The sequence below is a fragment of the Lucilia sericata genome, unplaced genomic scaffold (assembly GCF_015586225.1).
Source record: "Lucilia sericata isolate MDLA Ls3-8-SP2 unplaced genomic scaffold, ASM1558622v1 Contig001629F_arrow, whole genome shotgun sequence".
NCBI lineage: Eukaryota > Metazoa > Arthropoda > Insecta > Diptera > Calliphoridae > Lucilia > Lucilia sericata.
In genome coordinates, this window is record NW_023995544.1 from 67,006 (window position 1) to 79,911 (window position 12,906).

Consider the following 12,906-nt stretch of genomic DNA (forward strand, 5'->3'; position numbering starts at 1 on the left):
TCCGTATTTAAATCTATATATCACAGATAAAACTCAAGCGATTCAAATCTGCATTCTTTTGTTCCAGAAAAATTGTGCTTTCAAAAAGGTACCAAATAATTTTCTCGAATTTGGTCCTATATAGGCCTTAGTACTCGAATTCCAAAATAATATACCAATAGCTTATTTTATGTGAGTAAATAAACTATTTTTCAAATTTTATAAAAATTGGCTCAATGAGTTTGAATAAAATTAAATTTCCCGTTTTTTTCATTTTTGGTACTTTTTTCCCCAGTGAAATAGCAAACATTTTGTTTCAATAAATATTACAGTTAGTTCGTAATTTAATAGGAATATTTCAATAAATCGAAAAAGTTTTCTTAATGTGCTAAAAAGGTACCAAAAATACAGTTTTCTCCCTTTTACACCCAAAAGGGGCTGAATTTTTAAAAAGTACGTAACAGGTGTCCCCTAATTTTGGAAGATATATTCGAAATATTTACAAAAATGTTATTTTGTTTATTAGTTGCAAAGTTGTAAAGGGCCAAAAAAGGTACCAAAATCAACTTTGTTACACATTTTCACCCCTTAAAAGCACGAATTTCAAAAAAGTACCAGACACCCATCTGCTTATTTTAAGAGTAGATACATGTACATTTAAAAATATTCTTTTATCACTAATATTAGGTAAGATAATTAAGAAAACCTGTTTTACCCGTTTTTTCCCTTTTTACCCCTAAATGTACATATTTCCAAAAATCCCTCCTTAGTGGATCTACATAACCAAAAACACATCTACTGTCAAAATTTCATAATTCTAGGTTCAGCCGTTTGGGCTGTGCGATGATGAATCAGTCAGTCAGTAACGCTACTCTTTTATATATATAAGTAGATTATTTATTTAAGTGATTTGTTAGCGACAATATTTGGCTACTTTTTGAAAGGAGACTTCTTAAGAGAGGTATGTATAATATTGACCGTCTCTTGTGATGTTGTTCTGGATGCATCCCCAGCCAAAACATGCTAATGACTTCAATTTTCTCAAGAACTTCCTTTTCAACGACTACTACATACCGCCTGCATTACTTAGAAGGAAAGTAGTACTGATAAATAACAAACAAAAGCACTTGAGAAGCACTTCCTAAATCTTTTATCACTACCACTGAAATCCGCGGTCCTACTAAAAGAATTAAGATACCTAAATATGAAAATTACTGAACTTAAACCTTTAACCTCTTAACTTACTAACTGGGTTATATATTTTTTTAAATAAAAACTTAAGTGTAATGTAATTTAACGTTTTTGTCAGTTTGTTTGTTGGTTGTTATGTGTGTGTGTGTGTGTGTGATTTTTTATTTTGTTGCGGTTGTTGTGGTTGCTCATGCTTTAACACCCTTATAATAGAACTTTGATTGATAGCAAGTGCCTGGGTTTACGTTAATGTCTGTCTGTCCGTTCGTTCATTCGTTTGTCTGTCTTCTTGGCAACGTTTTATTTTATATTCTTCTTGTTGTAGTTGCTGTTGCTCTTATTGTTGTTTCTATTGTTTTCTTGTTTTTTTTCTGTTAAGTTAGTTGTTTTTCATGTTTTCAAGAATAAGAAAATGATAAATGTGTTGTAATGAGTATACATTACATTTTTCATTCGAGCTGTTTTATTCGCTTTTCTTTTTTTTACTCTCTAAGTATGTATTTGTGTAGGTAGAAATGTATATAAGTATGCATATGTATGATGTTTGTGTACATCTTTTTACTATAAATGTTTAGTGAACTTAAGTTTAAACATATAAACGTTTTTTCCTTGTTAAAAATCTAAAAAAATGGCTTTGTATGTATTAATATCCTTTGTAGAACATTAAGTGGGTGATGAAGATATTCAAACAAACATATACTGAAGAATTGTAAATTAAATTGGTCATTTTGTTTGTGTCAATGCCCAGTGGGTATTTTTTTAAATTGTTTTAATTATATGTTTATATAAATGGGTTATACTACAGAGGTTAGGCTCACAGTGAGATCATTTCATGCATATTGAACAGCCATGAATCATAAAAATAATTTGTCGCCTGTTCTAATTGTTTTGACCTACATTAAATTGCGATTAATGTCACCATGTCTGATTTATTTAAAAACAACACAATTAATAGGAAAGTAAAGAATGTTAAGTTATTTTTGCAAGCAACCTCAATGTGTCCCGTCTATTAAGGGTTGTCAGTTGTATGGTGTGCTCTTTTATCAATTCTATTTCTAGCTTTTTATATACTGAATCCCAAGATACTACTTTAAATAGATCCTAGTGATCCGTTCGGACTAACTCATCAACCTTCACATTGGCAAGGTAGTCTCTATGCGCAGGGACCTAAAATAGGTATTGTCAGACTAGCAACTTGACATTGAAAGATCACTAACCAATACGGTAGTATTGAAATTTGCAATAGTTAATATCTCACTTTTATAAATACTGCAAACAGAATTCTGTTTCCCTAAATAAGCGTTTACTATTTTAGCTTAAATTCTCTGTAAGTATGTTTTTATTTTGTACAAATATGTTAAAAATCGGAATGATTTTTTATTGCCTCCCTAATAAACATACATAATAATTCTTTACTATTCTTCCATAATAATTCTTTATTTTACAAATTTAATACATATTAACTTTTTTTCAACCTTTCAGTTTTTCGTTTGTTTATAAATGATTGATTACTGCGACAGGTGCTTAAGTCGTATAAAAGTTAAATATTCATAGTTACTATATATGTATATATGTGTGTGTAAGTAATATTCATCTGTTATTAATGTCACTTAATGTCTAATTGTTTATTAATTATGTTAACACTTAGTAACGGAAATGATTTTAACCTTTTGCTTGTATTTTATATTAAATTTATGTATTTTATTTGAACATTTACACATACATATGAACATACATACATATGTACATACATACCTGTGTGTGGTATTATTAGGAAAACAACATGAAGTTGATTTATTATTTAGAAAATTAATAGTGGAAGGAGTGTAGTATCCCTAAAACATACACATATATTTATATATACTTCCATTAATTTGTTTACTACTATAGGAATATAAAGAGAATTCTATTGTTAAGTAAGTGGTGGGTGGTGCGGCCTCTAATTGAAATGTAATTATAGGTAAATTGTATTTGGTGTTCGTTTTATTGTTTTGTTGGTATAGTAGTGGTACTTTAATTTGAATATTTTGTGTAAAATCAAAATATTTTAGTTAAATAATTAAGGTTTTGACAGGCAACTATATGTTGATACACTTATTTAATTATGCATGACGATTAATACAATAACATCTAAGTAAGAAGAACAAGTTTTATATTTATACGGGATATTTCACGATAGTGGTATATATATATTAATGTTGAATATATTCTTGAAACCAATTATTATTTAATTTGTGGTTACTTTCTGTAGTGGACCTTTATATTCCAGCTTTGGGAAATATCTGTTATGTATAAATTATTGATCCATTTAGGTAAATTCATATACATGGTGGAAAATTAAGACAAATTGTAATTACTAACGTGGAACAACGCCTAACGTTATACTTTTCCCACTATACGAATTCAAATATATATAGATTCAAACATCTTCGAGTTAATTGAAAATTTCCAAAATGTATTCAAATAGTTGAAATTCGTTAAAGAACTACCTCACTGTAAACCACTCTAAAGATTCTACAAGTACACATGTATGTTAATGAAGTGAACTAATTTGGTGAAATGTATACTTTAATCGTTTCCTATTTAAAGGTCTTGTTTGACTTAAATAGATTTCTATCTTTTATGTCGACTGTATTAATGAAAATCATAAGGATATTTTTTTTAATTATAGTCTTATAACGACATTAAATTAAATCTATAAATAATTGTTAGAATGTTTTAAAGATTATATACTAATATAATTGTCCTTGTAATTTTTTTAATAACCACTTACTTTTCAATGACTACTACTTACCGTCTGCATTATTTAGAAGTACTCTAGTAACGACTTTCTTATAATCTGATACAGAAGTACTTTATTTTCGGCTTTGTCATTTTGTTTGCACATTTTATTTAATTGCGTTTTAATAATTGTGTTTTACAAAAAATAAAACAAAATTACTTTTGTTTGTGAAAACCATTATTTGACGCGCAATAAAATAGCTTAGCAGTGGTGCAGTGTGTAGAACATTTGACTAAAAAACCAAAGTCCCTGGTTCGTATTCTAGCTGGCTCTTTTTGTTATTAAAAAACAAAACAACTTACTCAACAACTGTTTTGTAAGACAAATTGCAAGTACTTATTTAACTCCCTATTTGTAAGCGTGCGTAGAAGTACTTGCCTCCAATGACATCACCGAGTTAAAATAATGACTTAAAATGCTAATGAAGAAGTAGTGAAAAGAGCTTTATTAGCTTTTTAACTCATTACTTTTCAATGTAAGTTTTTCCTGGATGTTTACATTTAATTAAACATTTGATGTTAAAACATAATTTTTTATCTAAATTAAAAGTTTTAAACTTACTGCTCTCCTCATTCGAAATGTTGAGTATGATGAAAACTGCTTCAAAAAAATATGTCAGTATCTGCAAGTAAAATAAAAAATATTTGGATTAGAAATACATATGTATAATTTTAAAGTAAAATAAAATATTAATTAATAATTTGATAAAAACTAATGTTATTAACTGTAGGGAAATTCACTACCCTCTTTCCATAGAAGGTCCAATTCGGGAACCAAAATCTCTCTTTCAAATTTTATTAGGATCGTTCTATAATTGTCCTTAGCCCCGCTCATTACACAGTGAGACAAAATAAACGAAAATTGAAATACCTGGGAAATGATTCCATTTTTCTAAATGGTGGATCCGAGTAGAACAAGAATATGTTTTTGAAATTTGCCAAACATCTCCAAAATCTTGAGTTACGGGTAAAAAAAGGTTTTTCGTACCTTTAATTACTTATAAGTCAGTCACTTAGTTGAATCTGAACCGATCGTTTGGCAGTTGACGACGTTATTGATCTTTTTCTTAATACAAAATTTTTCTAAAACTGATTTTCCGAAAGGTCCAATCAATACAAAAATCGGTATAAATGAGTTCGCTGTAATCTTTATTGATACTGCTGATTCTTTAGACAATACGGTCTTATTTATTCCCCATACAAACCCTGCTTCAGAAAATGAAATTCAGAATAAATAACTTTTATATAAACATAAATCCTTCCACCAATTTTTTTGGGGATCGGCCCATATTTAACCCTATCCCCCATATAAAGCATCTTTCAGAAATCAGTTTTTAAACAATTTTGTATTAAGAAAAATACCAATAAAGTCATCAATTGCTAACGGATTTTTAAAAACAAAGTTGCGTTTTATTCATGAATTAACATGGGTTTCTAATCAGTTAATAAATGGTACGGTTCCTGTATTAAATACTTTCATAAAACATCTCCAAACATGGACAACGGTGCAAAACTAAAATAAAACATATGTTTGCTAGTGAAACTCACACATATCTCTTCAGGTTACTTAAACGTTATATATGTCATTATAAAGTTCTCAGCTTCAGCTTTCTAAATTCGTGGGGAAATTTAAAATTGGTTCAGATTCAACTATGTTACTGACTCATAAGTGCTTAAAGGTACGAAAAACCGGGTTTTTATCCGTAACTCAAGATTTTGAAGGTGTTTGGCAAATTTCAAAAACATATTATTGTTCTACTCGGATCCACCTTTTAGAAAAATAGTATCACTTCCCAGGTATTTATTTTTGTCGCATAGTGTTATTGAACAACATCTTTTATAGCTTTTTATGAGGATACAATCGTAATTTGTTCTATCCTCCAATATGAGACCCCCTTCAGAAAATGATTTTAACACTTTTGGCTTAAATATTTCAGTCTAACGGTGAATTCCACAAAAACCTGTTTTATAGGAACCATATCCCTCTAACAAATATTTTGAGGATCGGTCTATAAGAGGCCCCATTCCCCATGTAACCTCTGCTATTAAAACAAATTATTATCAATAAATAGTTCTAAATGTCAATTGTTATGAAAAAAGTGGACAAAGATTATTAGAATTGAATAATTTGAAATTATCTGTTCATGAAAACAAAACTTTCACACTGAAAGTATTAGATATTTCTGAAAATAGATAAAACTCTATGAGAAACATAAAACAGCGCTTAATTTAAATACTCACTTCAAAAAGACAAAATTTTAGTTATGTCAGTCTTATAGTAAATGAGCTATGTATACTTCTTAGATATTTGTAAAAGTAGTCCATAAAATCTTTTTTTACGCGGTCATAACAACTTTACACTATGTATAAGATTATGCAAATATAAATAAATATATAAGACTATGCAAATATAAAATTCATATGGTAAGCAAAATAAAATATGTATTATACCCAATACATCATCATAAAGTACGAAACTCGTAAAAGAAATTCCGCCTACAATTTAAATACATAAACAAATGGATGAAAAGAGATCATAAATTCAATTGAATGTTTGTATGTGCTTGAATGTTATTTTATCTGTTTTATTTTTTTCCTTCTTGCATTTGCAATAAAATTTATTACTCTAAATCAACTTTAATTCTCACGTACTTTAAATATGAATTTCATACACTTACACATTATACATACTTTCCAATTACATCTAGATTTACATTCGAATGACTATTTAACTGCAGTTTTTATTCCCGGGCTTTACAGCAACTATCTATATACAGACAAACATACATATATATATGTACATATGTACGTAAGGACTTAGTTACAACAGACAAGATGAACAACAACAGTAATAACACTCCCAACAACAACGACAAGAGCTACAAAAAGTTCCTTTTTCTTAAAACATAAGACTATAAGCGCATAATATGCCGCAATGCGGCTTTTTTCCAGACATTTCATACGGAATCACTAAAATGAATGAACGAAAAAAAATGTTGAACGATGGAAAAAAACACATTTACGGGAATTTTAAATGGGAAATGAATAGAAAAATACATATAAACGGTGTGTTTTGTATTATATGAATGAAAGTCGGTTTTATTTGTCTATCTATCAGTCTGTCTGTCTGTCTGAATGAGTGTGTGTTTGTAGTTTGTATATTTATTTCTGTTTACTTTAAAAATGTTCAAAATAAAAATTTTATAAATGTATGTACATTAGAGTTGCCCGGAAATCAATTGAAAAGTTTAACATGCATTTTTTGCAAAACAGTGCAAAAGTGATGTAAAGAAAATATCTACTCAAAAAAAAAAAAAAAAACAGTAAAATATGAATTAATTTGTTGTTTTCGCTTCAAATTTGTGAAAAGAAAATTCCTATAACTTTGAAATTTGTCGCTCGATATTAATATTTTATACCTAGTTGGAATGGTACATTTCTAGAAGACAAGATTTGGTTGAAATGTTAAGAATATATATTTTTAATGGTAAAATTTTTGAAGAAATTAAAACATGTCCTATTATTTACACAATTTTACACTTTTCTATCGATTTCCGACACTGGTTACCGTTATTCGATTTGGCTACAATTTTACACCAGTTAGTTTGAGACACTAATGATCAAAATTATACCCATCCAAACAAAATTCATATTTTTTGCGCACCTCTAATGTACATACACACTAAGAAGAGTGAGTGAGTGAATGACTGAATGAGAAACTAGGAAGAACTAGAAAAAATAAAGAAGCAGCTGAAGTAAATACAAGTAGACAAAACAAATAGAGGCATAGAAATGCTTCTTTGCAAATATGTACAAAAAATACGTTTCATTTCGATATTTCGGCTATATTTTTGTTTACATGACATTGAGGATTGAGATTAAACAAAATGTATGTACAATTATCTTCGAAAAAATCTATGACATACCTCTTTCTAAGTCCATTGCCCGAATACATGGTTCATATTGGCTGCCTGCCTGACAGACGGACATAGGCTCAGAAAGTTATTAAGAGTAGATTGATATAATTTAAAGTATAATTTATATTTATAATTATAATTCATATTGGAAATCGATAGATTACTTTGTGGTCTTTCAAAATGTCCATTACAAATCAACTTTTAATATGAAAAGCCTAAAATTGATATAGGGTCCTGCAATAGATATATTGAGGAAATACACATTTTTTTAAAATTTATATTTTCTGAAATTTATATTTTCTGAAATTTTTAAAGGTTTTGTAACGGCTGGTTTCAAGATTCAATATTTCCAATTTATAGTTATCAATATTTATGTGGAGTATGACAACTTTAAATGTTAAAATTTCGTTCGCATTTTTTACATTTTCTGCCTAAAGTGTATGTATTCTGGATGCTTATAGATATAAGTTTTCTGAAGCCCAGTGATTACTTCGGTACTCAAATTTATATAGAAACTTTGGAAATTTTATCCTTTCTCCAGTTTGATTTATTGCTGTCTAAAATATTTGCTTTTTATTTTTTATTGCGTCATGTACAAAAAAAAAATCCATAAATGTGAGGAAAAGGAAGTACTAAAAATCATACATTTTGCTTAAAGCTACACTCAACACTGAAGAAATATGCTGTTCGTATGTATTTTTAATCTTTAGTGGCAATGGAACTTTAAGATGTTACTTACATACACATTCTAGCATTGATATTTTAACCTCTTGTGTCCACTTTAATATTTTATGCATTTGAATGTTTTATTATTTCATATTACATAGAAATATTTAAAGATAAAAAAGGTTGCATACATTTTTTTAAACTTTTTATACAGTAATTAGAAAATATATTTTTAGTTTTGATTTAAAAACTAAACAATTGTAAGAGAAATTTTTATTAAGTTTTTCTCTGATCTGAAGTTTACAGAGATCTCATATGTATGTATGTGTATAAAATTATTTTCTATGCAAAATTCCTAAACATTTATCAAAGGATTATAATACTAATTTTTGATTAGTTTTTATGAACAAGACCATTATCGCTCATTTGCAACAAAATTAAATTTTTAAATAATTTTTTATACCCACCATTAAAAAAGATGGGGGGTATATTGATTTTGTCATTCCGTTTGTAACACATCGAAATATTGGTCATAGAGCCACAAAAGTATATATATTCTGGGTCCTTATTATATTCTAAGACGATCTAGCTATGTCTGTCCGTCCATCTGTCTATCTGTCTATTGAAAGGACGATAGAGTCCGAAAGGAACGAGATAGAGAATTGAAATTTTCCACAAATATTTTCTATAGGAAAGGTTTGTTTGGTATTGAAAATAGGTAATATCGGTCCACGTTTTCGGATAGCCCTCATACAAATGGACCCCCGAATAGCAGCTTTAATGGGCATATCTGTTTCAAAAATACGAGTATAGCGATGAAATTCGACATAAATAAGTTTCATATGATCCAAAATCTCCCTACCAAACTTTGTGAGGATTGGTCCATAATTGACCCTACCCCTCATATAAGGGCCCCTTCAAAAAATTAGTTTAACGCTCATTACTGGATTAAAAATACCAGTATAACAATAAAATTTGACATAAAAAAGTCTCTTATGATCCGAAACCTTTCTACTAAATTTTATGAGGACCGGTCCATAATTGACCCTACCCCCCATATAAGGTCCCCTTCAGAAAATGACTTTAACGCTCATTACTGGCTTAAAAATATGAGTGTAGTGATAAAATTTAACACACATAAGTTTCATATGATCCAAAATCTCCCTATCTAATTTTATGTTGATCGGTCCATAATTGACCGTACCCCCATATAAGGTCCCCTTCAGAATATGACTTTAACGCTCATTACTGGCTTAAAAATACGAGTATAGTGATGAAATTCGACACCCATAAGTTTCAATGAAGCCAAAATCTCTCTATCAAACTTTATGTGGATCGGTCCATAATTGACCCTACTCCCTATATAAGATGCCCTTCAAAAAAATACTTAAACGATAATTACAGGCTTCAAAATACAGAATACAGAAAAGCGATGAAATTCGACACACATATTTCTTATACGAGTTAAAATCTCTCTACCAAATGTATTGAGGTTTGGTCCATAAGAAAATTACTTTAACGATCTTTGCTGACTTAAAGATACGTGAACAGTTATGAAATTTTATATAAGAAACATTTATAGGAACGTAAATCTTCCTACCGAATTTCATGCGAAAGTGTCGGAAAGTGATATTCGATGTAAAGATGTTTTTTATGAACCTAAATTGGTGTAATTTTTTTTTGAAAAACGGTCAATTATTAACCCTATATCCCACATAAGGTCTTCTTCAGTTAATTTGATGAGTAATGTTTATAGGGGAGCATTCCTTTTAAGGCATACGGTTTGATGGTGGGTATATGAGATTCGGCACAGCCGAATATAACACTCTCTCTTGTTGATATTGTTATATATCTTTTAAGAATATTGCACGGTAATCAATATGTTGTAAATTTAAAGCCTTTACAAAATGAATCGCTAACTATGAAGGTGGTATGGATCCACTTTCCACTTGGGTTAGTTTAATATTATAAATTGTAAATTAAAAATCTTAAAAACAACTGAGATTTCCCCAACATCTGAAGTTTATGAAAAGTTTGGCAGATTCCTGTGATACAACGTGATTGATAACTCTATACAATAAAATACTATATTTAGATTTGCACTAAATATGTATTAAATAGAAATGTTTATTATAAGTATTCGATTCTTTTTGTATGAAAAAATAATAAAGTTAAAGACAAATTTGCAAAACTTAATAATTTTACATTCATACATGGATATTTCCTTTTCCAGAATCACATAGATTTTTAAAAAGATTAAAATAAACACCTTCTATATCCCATTTCAAAAGTAGTGGTGCTTATAGCACTTTAATATATATATACTATACATAATATGTGGTAAATATATATGAAGTGCGATTAAATTTACCTTTCCATTGTATTGATGTACCAAAATGTTTATTCAGACGCATACACACATACATACGTACACATTTATGTCTATAAAAAATTAAACGTGCAATGGGCATGCCATGTTATCATTTATTTATGGCAGACATTATAGTGGAAAATTCATTGATTGTCCCATTTTGAAAGCTTGGAAAACGTTATATTTTAAATCTAGGTATGTTACAATTTATTTCCATGTAATTTCAATGGCTTACTAAATATTATAAAAATGTAAGTTTAATAGGGTAGCTTTTACTTTTTGCATTGATATGCAGAGAAAAGTACTCTTAGAGTCACTTGCATCCTTTGAGATAAAGTTCCTACATTGTCGGCTTAGGCAAAGTTTTTAAAATCAAGAGAATCAGAAAAATCCCTTAACGCATTTTTAGATATTTTAGCATATAACGAAGCTGCAATTATCCTATTGGATTGATTTAGTAAAAATTATATATCAAAGTATATGTTATTTTCAATTATATAATTGACAACCATACATAAATAGTAAACATCTAAACATTCTTCAACTATTCTTTCTTATTAAAGACTATTTGATAGTTCAACCAGAAAAAAATGTACCCCCAAAGTCGAAAACCGCCATATACTATCGTTTATTTATACATGTAAGTAGGTATAGATTTTTTTTATAAAAAAGTTTTCCCCTAATACAATGTATTTGTACAATTTATGTTGAATTTTAAATATTGTTTTTGCCTTTCAATTGATAAAGGTAGAAAAACAATTTATTTGTAATATGATGATACGAGTATAGAAAACTAAAATTCAAATATTCTATTGGCTTTGTTGTGGTAGAGTGGTAAAGATTAAAATTGAAAAACGACATGGGTGTTGAATTTATTGCGATAGATTTTTACAACTGTAGGTGTTTCCTAATATAGTTGCAAATCCTTTAATTTGCATTTAATTTTCTAATTGCAAATTAATGGATGGATACATATCAAAAACAAGTCAAATAAAAACTAATACCGTTCCATAGACTTTCAAAATTTTGGATAACTTCAAATTTTGTATTTATACAAAAGAATTTAGTATAAAATTTTTAGAATCATAATGGGTTTTATCAGAATTTTATAATTCTTCTTTTGTATTCGTCTGTAGGCCATTAAATCTACTTCGCTATTTACAAGGACTACATATTCTAAAATTGCATAGCTGGGGTCAGAAACCAGTTTTGGAAGCCTAGATATATTTATACCTAAATTATATTCCTAGCCCCGAGCCCCCTATTGGCAAAATTGTAAAAACATTGATAAAATAATTGAAAGCATTTTCGATTGCATATAATTTGTAAATAGTTCTTCCTAAAACTTGTATTTTGAGATAATTGTCCGAAATATTCATTTTATGTTAATTTTTAATGATTAATAATCTATATATATAAAAGAGTAGCGTTACTGAGTGACTGATTCATCTTCGCACAGCCCAAAAGGCTGAACCTAGAATCATGAAATTTTGACAGTAGATGTGTTTTTGATTATATAGATCCTCCAAGGAGGGATTTTTGGAAATTTGTACATTTTTTTACCCCTAAAAAAAGGGGAAAAACGAGTAAAACAGGTTTTCTTAATTATCTTACCTAATATTAGTGATACAAGAAAAATTTTAAATGCACATGTATCTACTCTCAAAATAAGCACATGGGTGTCTGGTACTTATTTGAAATTCCTACTTTTAAGGGGTGAAAATGTGTAGCAAAGGTGATTTTGGTACCTTTTTTGGCCCTTTATAACTTTTTAACTAATAAACAAAATAACATTTTTGTAAATATTTTGAATATATCTCCCAAAATTAGTTTCACACTATTTTAAAATTCAGCCCTTATTGGGTGTAAAAGGGGTACTTTTTTTAGCACCTTAAGAAAACTTTTTCGATTTATTGAAGTATTCCTATTAAATTACGGACCAACTCTGTAATATTTATTAAAACAAAATGTTTGCTATTTAACTGGGGAAAAAAGTACCAA

The 12,906-nt window shown here is 28.7% G+C and overlaps 1 long non-coding RNA gene across 1 annotated transcript in view; it reads right to left on the reverse strand.

The window, feature by feature from the left end:
• LOC119612216 overlaps positions 1–12,906 on the reverse strand; it is a 76,186-nt gene that overhangs the window by 43,016 nt on the left and 20,264 nt on the right. Inside the window, exon 2 of the long non-coding RNA XR_005232116.1 lies at positions 4,514–4,574. This is a non-coding gene — a long non-coding RNA (uncharacterized LOC119612216). The remainder of the gene's footprint in view (positions 1–4,513; positions 4,575–12,906) is intronic.